This window comes from Taudactylus pleione, unplaced genomic scaffold (assembly GCF_031769625.1).
Source record: "Taudactylus pleione unplaced genomic scaffold, aTauple2 ptg000126l, whole genome shotgun sequence".
In the NCBI taxonomy this organism is placed as follows: domain Eukaryota; kingdom Metazoa; phylum Chordata; class Amphibia; order Anura; family Myobatrachidae; genus Taudactylus; species Taudactylus pleione.
Window position 1 is genome coordinate 3,534,137 of NW_028284528.1, and position 6,000 is coordinate 3,540,136.

Below are 6,000 nucleotides of genomic sequence, written 5' to 3' on the forward strand. Positions count from 1 at the left end.
GAATTATGAGTGGGGATAACATAGCTCCCTGCACACACTGATATGAGGTATTATTATTATTATTATTATTATTATTATTATTATTATTATTATTATTATTATTATGTAGGGGAGAGGGAACCGTATAGTAATATATGAGGGGGAATAACAAAGCTCCAGCAGACTGATATGTGCTATTGTTATATATTTGCCACACCCCCATTTTTCAGTGGCTGTGCCCCTTGTGGTATGTGGCTACACCCATTTTTTGGTGCACGCACATAGTTGGGGGGGGCATTTTTCGTCTTCCCTTGGGAGACCCTAGTTATGCCTCTGAATATATATATAAATATTTAGTAAGAAAATATGTTTTTAAAAAAGGGGTTGAATCAATTAGATGCACACCGTGAGTCCAATTAGGTAAGCTTGGACAATAATCCACTAGTCCGGGGCAAAATCCTACTGTGATGAGAGCAGGTGAGATGAGGTGTCATTGACACACTGTAGCAACAGTAACTGCCCCCCAGGCAGCTCATTGAATTGGCCCCATAGACTTTATTAACCAGTTCTGGAGGGATGCAGTCAGGATACTGGCAGGCGCTATCCCGCCCGCCGATATCCCGGCACTGACATCCCGACATGGGACTAAAGAAAGGTGTCGAAATCCCGACGCCTATCATTAGACCCACTATGGAATCCCGACACCTGGCATACCGAACGAAGGTAAGCCAGGCGTCTTAGCGTCTAGCTGAGGGGGGGGGGAGGGTTAGGTTTAGGGACCCCCGGGGGGACTTAGGGCTAGGCACCCCCCTGTAGGGTTAGGGTAGGGGAAGGGGGGGTTAGGGTTAAGCACCACTAGCGGGGGGTTAGGCCTCCCCGGGAGGGTTAGGTTTAGAGTGCATGGATTTAGGTTTAGGCACTAACGTGGGGAGGCTAGGATTAGGCACTAGGGTAGGAGGATAGGTTTAGGCAGCATATGTCATTCAGTGTAGACACCCTCTCTCATCCCTGAACATGGCCAATCTGTCGTTATTGGCAGTTTGACCGTCATGTTCAGGCGATGATTGATGTCGGAAACGACCAGTGGGAGCGCGCATCGCTGGTAGTTTCTGACATTATACTCACTGATTTATGCACAATTAATCAGCGACTGAACAATTACATTGTCATAATTGTTCAATCACTCTGTTTAATCGGCAAGTGGATACGCGACTTTAGCCCTATGCCCCTTTCTTATAATCTTTCTGGGTCACTAAATTCAGAGCTCTGTAAAAGAACAAGTTAGATCTAACAGTGGGGCTGATTCAGACACGCTCGCAAGTGCTATGCGCTTACAAGTGGGTCGATGTTTACCCCATGCACATGTGCAGCCTCCGGCGTGCGCATGCGCGAGACCCGGCCAGCGACGGGCGCTCCGTCGCTATGGGTCTCGCACCAAAATGGGGCGGCTGTCGATTGTGATTGACAGCTCGCCCCGTTTTGGAGGCGGGCAGGGAGGGTGACTACACAAACGGAGGCATTCCCGTAGGTGAGCAGGAAGCAGGAAGCTCACTGGGGCTTGCGGGAACGAGACCCTACCACAAGGATCTCGTCGCAAGCCCCAATGGTCGGGACCATCACGACCATCACCTGGCCGCTCACAAAAGCTGTGGGTGGTCACTCACAGCTTAGCGAGCGGCCAGGAGGCCGGCTCCATAAAAAAAAACAAAAAACAACGGCCTGATTCAGAGCGAGCGCTCTGAATCAGAGTCTGTGTACGAGTGTTATGATAAAAGACAATATAAATAATGAAGACACACGGCGGGGGCTCACTTTGATTTTATTACACATTTTTCATAGTCATTTATTACACAATCACTCTTTATTTGATTTTTAACCTCTATTTCGCTGGCATAGGAACATTTTTTAATGTATACCTAATAAAGATCAAATTTTTTTTATATAACTGGAATAGATTTTTGTGCGCCATATAAAAAGACAAACCCTTTCTCTTTCCTCTTAGGTAACAATGTAATACTGTAGCTTTGAACAGACAAATTTGCAGACTATTATATTTGCCAATTGTGGGACAAACATGCACCTTTAAATGGGTGAAAAGGCGCGAGTTTGGCCCGCCCAAAAAATTCGGACCCTATTACATTTAGCCCATCATGTTCAGAAAAGAAAGTAATACAATTACACTAGGGGAAGGAGAAGGAAATAACCTGGTATTCCCAAAAAGTGGGCGGATACACAGGGTCAGAGTCTCTGGTATGGGCAGACACACAGGGTCAGAGTCTCTGGTATGGGCAGACACACAGGGTCAGAGTCTCTGGTATGGGCAGACACACAGGGTCAGAGTCTCTGATATGGGCAGACACACAGGGTCAGAGTCTCTGGTATGGGCAGACACACAGGGTCAGAGTCTCTGGTATGGGCAGACACACAGGGTCAGAGTCTCTGGTATGGGTGGACACACAGGGTCAGAGTCTCTGGTATGGGTGGACACACAGGGTCAGAGTCTCTGGTATGGGCGGACACACAGGGTCAGAGTCTCTGGTATGGGTGGACACACAGCAGGGGCGGATTGGGAAAGAAAACCAGCCCGGGAAATTTATGGAAGCAGCCCTAATGGGGACGGAATCTGTTGAGGAGGTGAGGTCTGTCAATGGGGGCGGGATCCCATCTCATAGGGTCTGATTCTGAGTTGGACATAGTTGCGGCCATCTTTGTGTCTTCTGCTCCTGTCTGTGACTTTAGGCTAATGAGCCTACAATCAGGGACGTATCTATAATGGGTGCAAGGTGTGCGGGACACACGGGCCCCCATAGGTAATTATACTTACCTCTCCGCTGATTCCCAAAGTGCTGCTATACAGCGCCAGACTCTACAGCGCTCAGTGCCGCTGAGCTGCTGTCAGAGAGGAGGGGGCCCAAGCGGAGCCTGCACATGGGCCCCTTCCTCTCTTAAAACGCCCCTGCCTACAATGCCCTTCCCTGGTGTACAGCCCGGCATCTGAATATGCAAGGATTGAGACCTCCACTGTCAGTGTCCAAAGACGCTGCAATCATGCTTTGTGCATCTTTAGACGTCACTATCGGTCGCACCATTGGAACTATAGAGTATGGCCTGCAATGTGGGAAATTCAGCATCTCTATAGCCAACCCTGAACACCCAACATATTTTTAATACACTTCTTGGTGCATGCGACTGAATCTGTACTGCAACTCAGACACATGCGCAGATGAAAAACAATGCAGAAGAAAAAAATAAAAACACATTGGTCCTCACATGAAAAAAACAAGCACATTGAACCCCGACAGGGAAAAAAAAAAAATTGCCCCCACAGGACACAATAAAACACACTGGCTCCTACAGGAAAAAATTATAAACACAGCCTCAACAAACAATAAAATAAAACACACACTGGCCCCCACAAAAAAAATAAACATCCAAACCCATTGGCCCCTTCATAAAATAAAACACATTGATCCCTACAGGAAAAAAAAATACATACATTGACACCCGACAGAAAAAAAAAAAAAAAACACATTCGCCTCCATAAGGTAAAAATAAAACACACACTGGCCCCCCCAAAAACATACATTGGCCCATACAGAAAAAAATTACACACATTGGTCCCCACTGGAGAAACAAACACAATGGACTCGATTCAATTAAACGTGAAGTGAATAGCGCAGGGAATGAGCTCCCGGAGCTATTCAATTCTGCACGCTCTCCCGACCCTCGCGCCTTAAATAGGGTGTTTAGTCGTGAGAACGGGCATTTTCCAAATAAACTTCCCAGCGCGATGCTGTTTCCGCCGTGCTAAGGGCAGAAAGCAGCATTACGTCTGGACTTTTGTCGGATTTCTGCTCGCATCCCATGAGGGATGAGAGAAGAAAACCATAGTCAGGCTTAGCATCGCGATCAATTGAATAGCTCTGGGAGCTCATTCCCAGCGATATTCACTTTGTGTTTAATAGAATCGAGCGCATTGGCTCCTACAGAAATCAATAAAACACAATAGCCCCATAGGAATAAAAAACCACACTGACCTCCGACAAGTAAAAAAAAAAAAAACCACACACTGATCCCCCACAGGAAAAAAAAATAACACTTGGGCCCCTGGAGGAAAAACAATAAAAACACATTGACTACCGCAACATAAGCAGTGTATGTCCCTGCAGGGGACAGGATGGGAGTAGTAGTCAGAAGTGGGGGCAGGATGGGAGTAGTAGTAAGAAGTGGGGGCAGGATGGGAGTAGTAGTATTGGGAAGCAGGGGGTTGGATGGAAGTAGTAGCAGTGCAGATCAGGGGGCATGAAAGGAGTTGTAGTAATGTGGGACAGGCTGGGGGTAGTAGTAATAATTCAGAGCAAGGGGTAGGATTGGAGTAATAGTGGCAGGGGCTTGATGGGAGTAGTAGTGTGGAGCAGGGTAGCTGTAATGTTGGGAAAAAGGGGGCAGGATGGGAGTGGAAGAAGTTGAACAGGAAGTACCTTCACACTCCACTGACACCTCAGCTCATGGGTTTTCCGGCTGCCGCCCCTCTTTCAGCGCTGACAGCCAGAGTAAGTAAGTATGTTGAGACAGCTCCTGCCATCTTGTCCCGATCCTGCAGGCTCCTACACCGTCCCAGGCACAGCACATGCGTCCCCTCATGGTCCACGTCATCTCCCGCAGCCCCAGGAGAAGGAATGGCCCGACCGGGCTCCGAGCATGCTACAGAGAGGGGAGCTGACAGCGGGCGGTGGAGGCTGAGGGATGGGACACTGAAGACTGGTGGAGCCGGGAGCTTCCGGTTTGCGTTACACAGCAGAACCCAAATACCAGAAGCGCGGCTGCCGGCAGGCAGTGTCGGCCAGCCCAGCAAAGGGGTTAATGAGGCCGGCCCAGCGGGAACTTTCCCGCTTTCCCGGCGGCCCAATCCGCCCCTGACACACAGGGTCAGAGTCTCTGGTATGGGCAGACACACAGGGTCAGAGGACCTCATTCAGAGTCGGTCGAAGCGGCCGCACGGTCGTACAGAAAAAGGGGACGGATATGCAAATGATGCACACGCATGTTGCGTACCTAAGGTTGGATCGTTAGCTGGCCGACCAAGGGGTGGATGCGGTCGGATCGCTAAAAATACGCCCACATGTCATACGCATAGCACGTCATCTCCGGCCACATAAGGATTAATCGCGAGCATCGACATCCATCGGAACTGGTCGTAGAGCTAAAGGTTGACCTGACCCTCTCTTAAGCTCTACGATCATTTCAGTGTAAAACCTCCCATATCACGTATGCCATGACACTACTTTGTGTAGCCCTATTAATATAGGCTAACATATGAGTATGTACACATCAGGGGGAGGGTACACATATACATTAAGATTGCTGCCTGGCACCTTGATGTAATTAGACCAGATGTGGTAAATTGTATATATATGTATGTATTTATTGTATAGATTGTGAGGGGGGTGGGCAAGACCACCGCATAGACAGTGCTTGATTTTTTACACATTGGCAGCAGGAAGAGACTCTGGAATATGCCAGAAGCTGCGCGAGCTGTCAGCTGGGGGAGAGCTCGCGCTGGAAGCGGGAAGGAGGGAGTCGCGGGGGCGGTAGGGAATAGGGCTGCACTAGCGCGGCAAGGTCAGAATGCTGATCCCCCCTCCAGAGCCCACATCGTACTGACCTGCACGGAGCGGAGCGCTCCAGTCAGCGATAGTGGTGCCAGTGTGGGGCGCCGGAGCTGAGCGTGATCGCTAGGGAAACCCCGGCAGTAAGAGTGGGGTGACCAGGTTCCGGAGGAGGTGTGAGCCGGGTGGGAGGGACTGAAAACAGCGGCACTTCCTGTCTGAAGCAATCGGAAGGTGTCATCCCTCCGGGGGAGAGGAGAGAGGATAAATGCAGGAGGCGGGGCTGGCCTAGAGCCTGATAGGCTGGCTATCACAACCCTGAGGGTCAGAGCAGCGCTGAGGTACAGGTGTCCAAGGAGCAGCGCTGATTAAGCTTCGGCAGCAAGCAGTGACTCTACAGTGAGTAACCAGT